This window comes from Lissotriton helveticus, chromosome 1_2, assembly GCF_964261635.1.
Source record: "Lissotriton helveticus chromosome 1_2, aLisHel1.1, whole genome shotgun sequence".
Lineage (NCBI taxonomy): Eukaryota > Metazoa > Chordata > Amphibia > Caudata > Salamandridae > Lissotriton > Lissotriton helveticus.
The window spans coordinates 317153306-317168025 of NC_136058.1; the positions used below are offsets into that span (position 1 = coordinate 317153306).

The 14720-nt window shown below is 47.3% G+C and overlaps 1 non-coding gene across 1 annotated transcript; it reads left to right on the plus strand.

The window, feature by feature from the left end:
• The first annotated feature begins 11085 nt into the window (after window positions 1–11085).
• On the plus strand, window positions 11086–11157 carry TRNAA-UGC (transfer RNA alanine (anticodon UGC)). Its single transcript has one exon. It is a non-coding gene; the product is annotated as a tRNA-Ala (tRNA).
• Window positions 11158–14720: the final 3563 nt, after the last annotated feature.

The following is a 14720-nucleotide window of genomic DNA, read 5'->3' on the forward strand; positions in this document are numbered from 1 at the left end:
CAGGTAGGGGGTCGGATTCAAAGTTTTTGATTTTTACTCTTTGCAAGCAATTGTGTAGAAATGAGGAGAACCAGTTTAGTACCGTCATTTCCATGCCTGCTCTTTCTTGAAGGACTTTGAGGAGCAATGTGCGATCAACTGTATCAAACTTGGCCGATAAGTCAAGGAGAATGAGAAGGCAGCATTGGTCTGAGTCAAGTGATTTGTGTAGATCGTCTATGACGTTTAGGATTGCAGTTTCAGTGCTGCATCCCTTTCTGAATCCCGATTGGTGTGGGTCGAGGAGCTTGATGTTCTCCAAGTGTTGGGTCACGTATTGTCACGTCCTATTCTGTATTGTGTGTATACAAAGACTATGCGTTTTGTGTTTTTCTTTGGATTATGTGCTTAGATATGTGAATTGTCCTGTACTGTTCTACGTGGTAAGTGCACTCGATAAACTTGTTGTAGTGCACTCTCTCTCTCTCTCTCTCTCTCTCTTGGAGCCTACCTATGCTGTCCAGGAATGACCCTGCTGGGATCAATTCCATAATACAACTGGGTGGACTCACCCTTAGCCCTTCACTTCACAGAATGCTGTTAATTCACTTTTGAATAAATGACGACACTGTACCTCACCGGTACACGTCTAATTGGCTTTAACACAATAGTGTTTGAACAAACTGACAGAGACAAAATACCATATTTTGCCATGTTACTACCCCTCCTTTCTGTAAAATGATGGAATTTAATTGGCTGAAAATGAAAGGATGGGTAAGATGTCTGATGTCCCCTAATCTGGCCCTTAAAAGGAAGCTATATGTCAGTGGGTTTTGTTATAGTGCCTTAGTGGCACAACCATCATCGTTCATGTTACCACACACATTGCACAGAAGTAGAGTGACCAAAACGTCCCCGTTTCGCCAGGATGGTCCCAGTTTTTAACAAGCTGTCCCAGAAAATTTCAAGAAATGTAGCTCATGTCCTGGTTTTTAAAGATAATCGACTAAAATTGGTGGGAGGTGTTTTTCTCGTTCTACAAAACAGGGACAGTTGGCAGTTGTTTCAAGGAAACAATTTAATTACCAGGCAAGCTACCCCTGCCAGTTCTCTAAAAATGTGCTTTATACTCACTGCTAGATTCAAGAATGCCCTCCAGTCATTGGAAGAGAGAGGTCGGACGCGATGCACAACCTGACTGCACGGCGTGGAACATCTATGACCACGACTAAGGTGGAGCCGCAGAGCAAAGATATGCTGGACGAGGCACTAACACCAACAGAGAAAGAAAGAAAGAAAGAAAGAAAGAAGGGCTGTTCAGAAGCCCCCGGCATGTTGGTCTACTTGTGCCTGAAGTCTCAACCCATTGGGCCCAATTGGTGGGCTCACTTGTGCGGAGTCTCTGTCTCCCTTGGTCTATCTCTTGTCTGGCCCCTCTCCACCCTCTCTTCCTTTGGCACCCCCAAACCCCCCTTTTTCACATGAGGTTTTTATCAACTTGATGGAGGAACACTACACCAAGATAGGATAGGGTTAGTAGGGATGGACTTCACGGATAAAGAATAAGGTGCGGGTACCCTGTCTAAGGTACCAGCGATAGATTAGTTAGTAAACAGGGAAAAAGGATTGTGATCAAAGAGAAAGAACGACCTCGCCCTGCAACGTGGAATGTGGATCCGAGCTGGACGCATAGCTCCATCGCTGGTGCTCAACAGCGCCAACGCTAAGATGAACAATGGGAGCCTACCAGTGATGGTTCACAGTAAAAGACACTGGAAAGAAGAAATCCTACATCAATTACATTCACTGTATCATTGTATGAATAGTAACGTAGAAGTACCACACCATATGGAGGAAAGAGTAAAATGTGCATCACAATGATTGTAGGACACCAGTTGTCCTCATGAACATTACTTATCTAAGTTTGGCTCCTCAAATAGTCCCGTCCTCAAATAATGCACTTATTGGTCCTTATCCTACCAAAAAATTTGTAAGATGAAATGTTTGTATTAGAATGAATTTACTGCATCATCTAGGAATTATGCTCATCACCAGGTCTAAACGTATGGTATGAGAAATGCCATTTTGTATGCACTGTCTCTCAGCTTGTTACATTGACTGCATAGGTTATTGACAATACTGTTTGTACTGATAGCAACATTTTTTTCATCTCCCATAAAACCTGTATGCAACCAAAGACTGCAATGAACAGCCCAAGCTGCATGTTTAGCTATGAGGCAGAAAGTAAAGAAACTTATGGCGATAAATATTGACAAATAAAAATGGGCTCGATAATGATACCCTCCTCTCCTCTACCACCCTCATTCTCCTCCAACCGACTATCATTGCTAGTTACTCACCCTCTGTTTTATGAATAATAATGTTTACTTGTACATCACCACAACAGATGAACTTGAACAAAATTATCTAACTTATGTTAAAGAGCGTGAACTGTTAGAATCGATAAATTTTAGGTACACATAAGCGGCTTTCATTTATGTTCGCCACAGCCAATGTTGAGAGCGAAATGAAGATCATGAAACATTGCCTGCGCCATCTTGCTTAGCGAGGGCCTCTGCGTGCGCGTAAGCAGCAACCCTTTTGGACATCGCAGCCATTTCATACTCTGCTGGTCACCTATGTTTCACTCTGACCTCGCTATCATCCCCCAGTGCTCTGACTAAGCCTGAACCAATGTGCTGGGGTCATAAAACATTGTAATCATGACAAATCCCCGGAGCCACTTCCCGCCCTAAACCCGTTTGTCCTTTCATCCTCCATGCACAGGCAAGCCCCTTTGATAACCTTCTTCCCTGCACCTGGCCACTCAGTCCGGTCCCAGGCACTAACCGACCCTGTGAACATTGTTTATTGCCTACACACGGCAGGGCTTGTTTCACCAACAAAGGGGCCTGACTTAATCAATAACCCAAAACCCTTAGATCTGACCGATCCCACGTGTTTTTAGATCCTGACGGAATGTACAGCTGCGAGATAGCGATCATCTGTTACATCTGGGTGGGGGACGATTGCTGCTGGGTTTGGGTGGGAACTAGCTTAAGGCGGGGATTCCAAAGATGTTTTAACTATGCAATAAACTGATGTCAGGAATGTTTGACCATGCAATAAACGGAAGAAAACGTGTATAAAAGGCCATGCCACAGAGATGCAGGCAGAGCACCTCCTGAGGAAAGCCCCGGTGTCTGATGTGATGTGTTCTCCTCCTGGAGCAATAAACCTGTTCTTCGCTTTCCAGTTGCCAGCGCCTGCCTCGTCATTTTGATAGCTAATATTAAGGTGAATTAGAGGTGGTTTGCACCAAGCGGCATCGAAAGTCTTGGGAGTCACGCTGCTTTTCATCACCAGCAGACACTGGGAGAGCATCACAGACTCCCTGTGCAATCCCTGCGCTGCTCTCATTCTGTTTCTCCAACCCGGCTGTTCAAGACCGGTTGGAGAAACCTAGGAGCCCAGGTGTGTTTGGCCAGCCTAAGATGGCATCCAAACACATACCTATAAGTGCACCAACCAGTCCTCCTCCCATGATAGTGATAGTATATAGTTTTATTTTCAGGTGCTGCCTCTGAACCAGTGGGGCGACGGTTCTCCGTCATCGCGAGGAGCCACCCCTGTGTGGTGCGACACATCTCTAATAATTTCTTAGTCGTGTCATGGCCTGACAATAACAGCCTGTCGCGACAGTGACTTAAAGCCACTGTTACTGTAGACTGTGACGAGGTGGGCGAGCCAACATAATAAAAAGGAGAGCCAAGTCATAACCGAACCATGGGTCTGGCTTGACTCCAACAGTTCACACATGAGCCGAGCATGAAAAGATTTGCCATCTAAATCATGCAACAGTCCGCACACGAATATGACCAAATTGTTTCAACATTTTAAAAAGTGTATTTCTTTAACATTCAAAAGTGGTTTACTTTTGTTCTTTATTTCACTTCAGATTATATCACTGCATTGAGAACCATTTATTAAAAGTGATATTTTTAGAATATGAAGTATGAAATATTTCTTCCTTTACCCGACCCTGATGACAAATGCCACTATTGGAATCAGAGGCAAGTCAGTTGTCATGGTTAGCATATGTGTGGCCTAAATCATTGTTATAGATTGAACAACATTGTACTTTTTTTTTTTAAAGAAGCAATTCCTGAAGTCATGCTATTGAAGGCACTCCCATGAGTGTAAAATGAGGCAAAAGAGGGCTTGGTAAAATATTATTTTTGCCTAGGGTATCCCAGTTTGCTCAAGCCGAGCCGAGGCGCTATGCTAATGGCAGCAGGATAGCCAGCGCAAGCTTCCCTACTCCAAGCAGTAGAGGTGGTTTCATCTGAGCACCAGAGGCCAACCATCCATGACATGAAGAACAGGAGGAACAGTGTCAGCCACCGGGAGAGAGCCACTTGTGTGTCCTGCCAGCCTCCGAGACAGCGCTCCCTGGCTGTACAAGCAAAGTAAGCTTTTTGTGTCACACTAAGCATCAGGCACAGCAGAATGTGCAGCACATTAACTGACCAGCTGCCATCGCCAGGCATTGACTTCTTTCCCCTTCTTGGCAAATGATGAGAGTCATAAGGAAAGCACGCTCAGAGCATGCATTTAATTAATTAAAAAGTACACGGATGGAAGGTTTGAGTGACCGCCAGGAGTTTACCCATCACCACCCTGAGACTGAGGGTGACAAAGATCAGGCGGCAGTGGGGCCAGCAATAAGGTGCACACATCACAACTTGCACCTGCCCTTTTTAAAACAAAACATATGGATTCAGTAACAAGAACCCCCTTGAAAAGTGGGTACACTGAAGTTTCCATGGATCTCATACTATCATAACAGACAAGCATTTACAATGCAATGGTTTCGCCTTCGGAAAAGTTTGAGCTATTGGCATTGTAAATGACAAAATTTGTATTTATGTGTTGGTTTTGAAAACAGATAAATAAATGGCAGTTTCATTTACATTGCCATTAGCTTAATCTCTCGCAAATGTGAGACCTATTGTACCCTACGGACGAGCTCAGCAGAAGCCACCAAGGAGGAGGACATGAGACACCTCCCTCATATTCATTACAACTTCGCATTTTTCATACAAGCAATTTACAGTCATAATACCCCGGAGACATCTGTGAAGCATCTCACTTCATATGGAGGACACCCCTTGCATCATTCCCATTCACTATAGAGACACACGTCGCTTACGGAATATAGATGTGGTGGTGAATTTCGGCTTCAGAGAAGAGCTGCTTCACCTCAAAACCCTAACCTTCGGATGAAAACAACCAACCCTAGTTTATCCGAGCCCTTTATTGACCAGCTACGAAGGGCAGAAACACCAAAGCACAAACACAGGGTTTTGGTGGAACCAAAACACTTTGCTTGCTGCTTGCATCCTGTTAATGTTGTCCCTTCCCAAAGGTCGAGTTATTTCACAGCCCAGGATTCAATTTGCTACAAATGTGAGTACAAGGAATGTTAATTTTAAGGTGAAGTCTTCCCTTGCTCTCGAAGCCATTTTTCAAGTTAGTGTCAAGGAGAAACATAGGCCTACGGTGGCTGGCAGGCCTCTATTCCGCCATAGAAAGCAGAAGACGAATTCGTCCAACATGACTGCTTCCAAGTGGTACTATGGTGCTCCTTTGGGGTGAGCATGACATTCTCAGCAGGAAATACAATCCTGCTCTGCTATGGTGTCTCTGGTAGTCGTGGTTCTTATTATCAATACATTCTAGAGTCCAATATTCAATCCAAAGGTGAAGATAGTCTTTTCTTAGCAATTGTTTGGGTAATGCACGACTGCATTCTGCGCTTCTGCCATTTCTAATCACTGTAAATAACATAAGTTCGAATAGGCTTGCTCACATTCCGACTGACCCACATATCACACAGACGTCAGCAGAGGGCATTCAACTCACTGAGCTATCTTTTGGCATCATGGTCTGACTTAAGGCACCTGATGAAACAAGCACTGGCGTTGCCAATAGGACTCGCAGTAGGAAGGTTTTAGCTATTGGTTTTCTAAATGACATTTTATTTTTTGTTTTGTGATTTACAATGCCCATACTTTTAACTTTTCGCATTAGGAAAGTTTGAGCGACTGGTATTGTAAATGACACTTTTTTAATTAAGTGTTGGTTTTGAAAATAGCAAAATTAATATCTTTGTCAGTTACAATGTCAATAGTTTTAACTTTCGCAAATGTGACACCTATAGCATTTGTAATGCAATGTGTGTTGTATTTACGTGACTTAGATGTATTGATATTACAAATAACAATGGCTTTTAATTGTGTAAATAATTAATACTTAAATAAAAGTTGTTGTAATTTATAATGGCAATAGCTTAAACGTTTGTAAATACATTTTGTGAAGATTATGTTCAGTGTATTTTATTGTGACGAAAATCCAAGAACATTGCATTTGCACCTACACACACATATGTGTTGTAGCACTGAGTAGTGTGAGGGTGTGAGGGTGAGGGGGTGTGAGGGTGAGGGTGAGTGGGTGTGTGAGTGTGTGAGGGTGAGTGAGGGGGTGTGAGGGTGAGAGTGTGTGAGGGTGTGAGGCTGAGTGAGGGTGAGAGGGTTGTGAGGGGGGGTGAGGATGAGGGGGTGAGTGAGGTTGTGAGGGTGTGAGGGTGAGGGGGTGTGAGAGTGTGTGAGGGTGTGACAGTGGGTGAGGGTGAGGGTTTGTGAGGGTGAGAGGATGTGAGGGTGTGTGATGAATAAAAAAAATATAAAATAAAATACATTTGTATGCGCTTGCACAATGGCAATACAAAAATGCTCAATGCATAATGGCACGTTTGCATAAAGCAGAAAGTAAAGTCAGACATCAGCGAAGTAGCCATCTTTAAAGACAAAAGTATAGCCTTCTGATAAACGTAGTAACAACCAAAACATGCAGTTTTAGGAGGAGGCCTGTAGGTCTACCCAACCTGAGCACAGTATGAACACACATAGCAGAGAATTTAGAATCTGTCAGCGGACGGAAAATATGGACATACGGGGCAAAGCGAGGCTCCCTGCTAAACCAGGAAGTAGCGTACGGGACAATATGGCGGAGGTAAACAAACCCCAGTCCCAGGGAGCGGCGCCGGGGGGAAAGTTTAGCAGCAGCGCGCACACAGCTCAGTTGAAAGTTTAGCTCGGCCCCTGCGAGCCAGAGGAACATAAAACAAGAGCGGGGGGCTGCGCTGCGGCGAGGCACTCACTGTTCTGGCCGTCGGAGAGAGGGAGCCGTTGGGGAGGTAGGGGTTGCCCAGGTCTTGGATCATGATGAAGGGGTAGCCCGGGTACGGCGAGCCCTTAAACAGGCCTCCATCTTGCCTCTTCGCAGCTGTAACATGGCGGGGAGGAAAGGGAGAACACGGGTAAGCAAGCTTTATTTTAAAACCGTGTCCCCGAAAAGGACACACAAAAACAACACACTAGGATCTCCCATTTTTACAGCAGGGTAGAGAAAGGTCCGATCTTCGATGTTCAGCAGCGCAATCAACGTTATAAAAAATTAACAACATACTACGGTTTTAGGGATTATATTATATGTGTATTCTTTTAGAAAGGCATTTGAATGGGGGCTTGATTATGCTTTGTATTATGACATAAGGAAACGGTTGAATAATAAACATACGGGTCAATGGTAGGGTTAAGGAGTGGGCCCATTACCTGCAATAGACAACAAGCAATGTCCTGAGCAAATGGTGGGGGCCTGAAGGAGGAGGGGGTGCGAGGGATGAGTGAGGATGGGGTAGCAGGGGAGGGAACACGGCCTGGGGGAAGCTGGCTGGGGAGGGGGAGGAGAAAACCAAGTAAGGCTGTGCGCGGGGAGAGAGAGGGGAGGTGCTGGAGCTGGAACAGATGGCCGTGAGTAAAGCAGAAGATTACGTGCTAACATTTGAGAAACTAAGTTCGGGCAATGTATGAAGCAGTACAAGATGGCTGACCATGCTCACATAGATGCCGTACATGTTTTCATGTAGTAGGACAGCTAAAAGCCAGAAGAGGGCAGTGTTGGCAATTACAATTAAAGGGACGCAATTATTAGCAAATACAAAATGATATGTGCACACGCTTGCCTTGAAGTACGGGAAACTGTTGTCAATATCAGCGCTCGGAAATGATATGTGCACACGCTTGCCTTGAAGTACGGGAAACTGTTGTCAATATCAGCGCTCGGAAATGATATGTGCACACGCTTGCCTTGAAGTACGGGAAACTGTTAGACAACAAGCAATGTCCTGAGCAAATGGTGGGGGCCTGAAGGAGGGGGGGATGCGAGGGATGAGCGAGGATGGGGTAGCAGGGGAGGGAACACGGCCTGGGGGAAGCTGGCTGGGGAGGGGGAGGAGAAAACCAAGTAAGGCTGTGCGCGGGGAGAGAGAGGGGAGGTGCTGGAGCTGGAACAGATGGCCGTGAGTAAAGCAGAAGTTACAGAATTTTAGAAGTCCGATGGGTGAAAACCCTTCGTTCTTGTCAGATCTTAAAAGGCTACTGACACGAGACAGGAAAGATGGAATATGCGATATTGTTGAACGGAGGTATAAAGGAATAGGCGAACTACAAGAATATAGCGGTACTCTAGAAATGGCACACGGTTTCCACTGCCAGCGGCATGATCGAACTCGTGCCCTGTTGTGTTTAATTTGAGGTTTAAAAAAAAAAAGATTACGTGCTAACATTTGAGAAACTAAGTTCGGGCAATGTATGAAGCAGTACAAGATGGCTGACCATGCTCACATAGATGCCGTACATGTTTTCATGTAGTAGGACAGCTAAAAGCCAGAAGAGGGCAGTGTTGGCAATTACAATTAAAGGGACGCAATTATTAGCAAATACAAAATGATATGTGCACACGCTTGCCTTGAAGTACGGGAAACTGTTGTCAATATCAGCGCTCGGAAATGATATGTGCACACGCTTGCCTTGAAGTACGGGAAACTGTTGTCAATATCAGCGCTCGGAAATGATATGTGCACGCGCTTGCCTTGAAGTACGGGAAACTGTTGTCAATATCAGCGCTCGGAAATGATATGTGCACACGCTTGCCTTGAAGTACGGGAAACTGTTGTCAATATCAGCGCTCGGAAATGATATGTGCACACGCTTGCCTTGAAGTACGGGAAACTGTTGTCAATATCAGCGCTCGGAAAACAAGAGCGGCCCGGAAAGTGAAAGTACGGCCGGTCACCGGCCATCCATGAATAATTAGGGGAGGAGAAGCCGCAGAGCGCACGCTGGGCGAAGCCCTTTGATGTGGTGAGGGAGGGAGGCTGATGCGCGTGCTTGTTTGGTCACGTGATTCACGTGAACTTAAAGAAAACCGCAGCAAGAAGCCCTTGGTATGACGAGGATTTTGAGGACATGAATTCTCGCTCCGCTCAATACGCTTGCGCGCATTGATAGGTCGCGAGACCTAAAAAGGAAATTGTGAGGATAAAGGACTGTGCCAGTGGTGCGCTAATAAATAAATGGAGCTCCCCTGTAAGTGATGGCAGCCATCTCTTGAAGAGCAGTCGCCCGCTGGCAGCATCATACTTGCTACCCAGTAGTGCTCTAAGTGAAATAGCGCGCGCTGAACACGCAAGTCACTTCCCTTCCAGTTTCTAACACGACTGCTTACAGCGGTGTCGGGAGTGATTGATGAACAGTAGTTACACTGCAATTCCGCCAATAACTTTTGGACATTAGAAGGTTGTCGGAGGTTCCGACAGGGGGTGGAGGTGTTTACCAAAGTCACTTTGAAATAACAATTGATAGGCCCCTTTTGGTGCCTGTTTTATAGCCGGGGGGCTCTGCATGGTAATGAGCACAAAAGGGGCGGTCCTTGAATTTCAGTTAATTCTTACTTTGTTTAACAGGACATGTTGACGTATCGTGAAAGCCTTCTTAAATTATTTCCATGCTGCGTAAATACACGGATTCACAGAAGTCTGTGTTTTTGCTGCAGCGCCCTTCAGTAGTATAGATGTGGCGTGGCAGCCCACGAGCAAGCGACAATGCCCGGAAGACGAACACGACAGGGAAAGTGCGAGGCTCTGTTCTTCTGTGCAGCTTCGGCGAGGGGACCAGAGAAACAGAGCGAGTTAGAGATCCATACGGAGCCTGACCGGATGCTGCCGCGTACAGCAATCATTCCCTCGCTGCATATGTGTGCATAATGTGCAAATACTGCTATAACTGCAGCCTTCCGTAGGGCAAACGATGGCCGCGACGAACCCTGCTCCAACGTTGCTAAAAGGCTGCCAACCATGCAGCGGGGCCTCCGACTGGAATCTTCTTCCGGCGCACCGGGGCGGAGAAGAGCTGCGGCAGAGGGAGGGAGGGGGGGATGGGGGGGGGCGAAGCGAGAGCGGGACGGACAGCGCGGGGGGTGGGGGGGGGGGCGGAACAAAGACACGGACAGCGGAGGGGGGACGGACAGCGGGATACGACCATGCGGGACCAGGAGAACTTAGCAATGAGGAAAGAACATCCATTTAAAAAAAAAAATGTACACGCCCACAGTGGCCCACGTCTTCATGACGATCGCAAAGCGGCGGGATGAGTAAAAATCGCGGCAACGCCCACGAATCTGCTCCGGCAATGACGGACAGATCGCTCTTCCAATGGCTAGCCTCCATTTATGGAGTAAGCCAACGGAGGAGAAGGCGGGACAAAGTGCACATACTGTGAAACATAAGATTTCGCCTGCTCTGAAGGCTGCTAGCACAGCTTTCGACAGGCGAAACCTAAAAAGGCGGAGTATGGTTAGGGGCCTTCCATTTCAGGGCTTTTGGATTTGTTTCAGTGCTTTTTCAAGAGCTTCTCGAGGTGCAAAGGGGGCATTTTCTTCTTTTCGTCTTCCTAAAGAAACTTCATTGCCTGGTTGTCCTCACGTCAGTGTGCATTTGTCACTCAATGTGCTTGCAAACCTCGCAGCTAGGGCCCATGTAGGCAAGGGCTTCAGCGCCTTCTCATAGACTATGGATAACATAACAGGTAGTAGTAACTCAGTGCTGTGTAATTATTTCAATTCCATATGGAAAACATATAGAAACAATGAGGGAGTGTGAAAGACAGTATAAATCTCACAGCAGTCCTTGGCCTTCAAATGTGAGGGGATGTAGCTCAGTGGTAGAGCGCATGCTTTGCATGTATGAGGCCCCGGGTTCAATCCCCGGCATCTCCAACTGACTTTTTGGTTAATAAAAAAATATATAGCATGTCCCCTTTCTCGTGCCCACAAGTAACCAAACAAAGCCTCCCACAAGATCACACGGTGAAAAGGCTAGCTGCTTGCAACACGTACACGCGCCTCGGAGCTCATTCCGCATCCGGTGACGTCACCCTTAAAGGCTCTGCGCACGCGCTGTGGATTGCAGTCTGCATCTGATGACGCCACAGGCTCTGCGCACGCGCTTTTGATTTCAGGCACTGCGTTAGAATCCCTGCAAATGCAACCTGTGTCAGATAAAAGTTCACATCGTGCTGCACAGTCGTGGGTTTGTAATGTGGTGTTACATCTCAGATATCTGGTGAAAGGCTTCAAATAAAGTCGTCATAAATGGGACGGCTCTTCGACATCTCGACCTCATCGTGGAGTTTCACTTTGTCATCACCATACATTGATTTCGGGCCTACTATAAAAAAAATGTATATACGGAAAATCACATAAACTGGAGATAAAGAGGGCAGTCCTGCCAAGCATCACGCGTTAGACTAACGCATTTCAGTGTGGTAGTCCGCATTACCGCACTGAAATGCATTGTCAAGTGTTGCTCAAAATTGTTGATAGTGGCAGCGCGCAGTCGTCCTTGGTGCGCTCGATGCTCCTGCAGCCAGCTTCAGGCTCCCAGCAGAGTTGGTTGCTGGCAGGCTCACTTCAACTTCTACAATGTAGCACAATTCATTATTGCGATTTCACATGGCGCTGCACGGCTCTGTCAGCCTGACGTCATCGATGAAGTGCGTCCAATGACTGTCTGTCACTGGCCGTAACGTTCCCGCCCGGGAGGACTCACATGAGCCAGGAAAGCCTCTGCCTTATGATTATCACCGGAGGCGGGCGGCAAACCTGAATTTCCGCGGCCTGCGGTGCCGTGGCCTATGGCCTGAACCTGCTTGGTGCAACCGGCCCTGCACAGCAGAGTCGTGCGCGCAATTATGGAGCTGCAGCCCGCCAGACTTCGAGTAGGACTGACACTCGTCAGCTACTGCAGCAGAGGCCCAAGTAAGTACTAGCCTGTGCATGCTAATTATCAAATGCCGACTCCTGTTTACAGAAACGGTGCGGCCACGCGGGAGGCAGGGGAACGGGGTTTAAGGATCCTCCCGTGACCTTCCTCCCCATTCTGGGGCCACAATGTGGACCGCAACTGGTCTTCCTCCTGTGACCAGCTCTGAGCTGGGTTTGGAGAGTGGAGGGTGGAGACGATGTGCATGCCTGAGAAGGGCCAGGCCAACACCTGAGACGGGGACACTCGCAAAACGGCAGGTGACCAAATGCGAGAAGCCGGTCCCACAGCAGGAAACAAAGCGGCCGGGCTGGAGGCAGGCACCATGGCGATTGGTGAGAGAAGTCTGAGCCACCCTGTGGACTGCTGCGTGTCCGTTTTCTCCTCCGGATTGGTTGGCCCTGGGGTAAGTGAGAGGGGCAGGTGCGGCAGGTCCCACTCCGTGCCGCAAAAAAATCAAGTAACGGCCTGTTGGGAAGCTGCACCTGTTGCGTGGTTGGACTCCAGACTAGCTGGTCATACAGTGATTCCTAATGCAGTTGCACATCTTGTTGCTGTTAGTATGCCTGCCCTCGTACGACACAAATAATTAACTCTCCCCCCAGCTACCCAGCAGCATAGCTGCCAAGGTTTCAGATTGCTTATGTGTGACATTTTCATAATTTCAGTCTTATTATGAGTGACATTCAGTGCTTATGAGTGACACTTTCTCGCGAGCAAAATCAAGCAATAAAGATGTAAAAATAGCCTTGACAATCACCCCTCTCAACAATACACTCAGTATCAGACGTTACAAAGCTCCAATTTTTACCTGATTCAGACTTGCAGTGTGCATAATCTCGTGCTTTCAGTCGCATACGGGACATTGTAGCAGTAGAATACAGACGTCACAGACCACCATTGGCACAACTAGGAAAAAATGTAGTGACTATAAATCAATCAAATAATTAATGCAAAAGAATGCTTTTCTCTTTTATTTTGCTTAATTTGCCAGGTCAGCTCTTCACCACTTAAGCTGCAGAAGCATGCAGGAATTGAAGGGTGTGTCTGAGCCAATGTTGGACTGGCATATAGGTCAATTAGGCAGTGCCCAAAGGCCTGGTCTCCTAGGTCAGCGTGTGCGCTGTGTTTTTTGTCTGTGGCCCTGTTTTGTGGTCTGCTGAGCCAGTTTTCACTGTTAGTTTGCCTGTTATTAAACACAATGTGGCTCAAATTCATTAAGTGTTCCATTTCTTGCAAAAAGCTTGTACGATGTGTCTGAAATCTGGCACCATGTGCAAACATCGGTCTGGTCGCTTAGTGGCGTACTTTTATTTTGGTGCCTGCGCCTAATTTCTGACCCAGTCTGACTCTGGTCGGAGCAGACGGAGAGTCACAGGCCGTGTGATCTCTCCTCGCTGGGTAGTGTTAATTATCCAGTGTCTGCGGCCGAGAAAGACAATGATAAAGTAAGTAACTCTCACAGGCCTACGTGTGCCCCCTCAAAAACACCCATGCACAGTAGCACGAGTGATGACCTCTTGAATAGTGGGAGAAACAAGACACATTTACACCCATGAAAAGAGTAGCTCCACAGTACCAATTGCTGGAAAACGTAGAAGGAGGCATGAGCAGGCATTTGGAGGAAGTTATTATTAAACAGATGTGCATTTTCTTAAAAATCGTCTTTACGAACTACGGGAGTATAATTAGATTAGCACACATGCTGCAGGTGACTGAGTTGAAACGGGGAGTGGGTTGACTCACCGTTCTGCTCTTTATCTTGATGTTTCTTCTGGGTGAAGCTGTTGTCTCCACTGTATTCCGTTTTTTTTTTAAACGCTGGTGTCCGGGTAGTGCGGTTATTTGATGAACGGGGAAAGCAGGGCAGCCATGATTCTGCCAGTACCAGTCCGCTGCAATCGGTGTTACTCCATGTTGGGACGTCAGTGACTGCAGAACTCACGGGCCGGGCAAAGCTCCGGTTCGGAACTGTATTCGCCAGCAGCCATAATTATTCAGTGAGCCTCTCGGGGATCCGCGGCCGGCCAGTTAAGCCTTCAGCCGGGTATTTCCGCAGGCAGACAGCATCGCACCAGGACTCGACTATCTCAGGTTGAGTCCCCCGCCGTTTCTGTCCAATCGCCACTTCCTCTTGCGGACGTGACGACTCGTCACGGGGACACAATATCCGGATAACCCACCCCCACGGTGCCACAGCCAGTAGTAGCCACCACTGCTGAAGGCATGTCCCGCCCACGGGTCTGAATCGGCAGTATCAGTCCGTAACTGACAGCCGCGACTTGGACCGGATGCAGCGCCAGCAGGGCGGAGATGTATAACATTGTAGCAGTCTCAGCCAGAGCTGAGCCGACGAACATCTTTAATAGTTAACTGTTTGTTACCTGAGCCAGAGCTGCTGGCAAGTTTGCAGGGAGCAGAAGAGCCGGTGCACAGGTGCACAGAGGCCCCGGCACTGCACACGTCAGAGTGGCATTAAAATGCGTGACATTGCATTTCAGTGCAGTGACGCGGATCA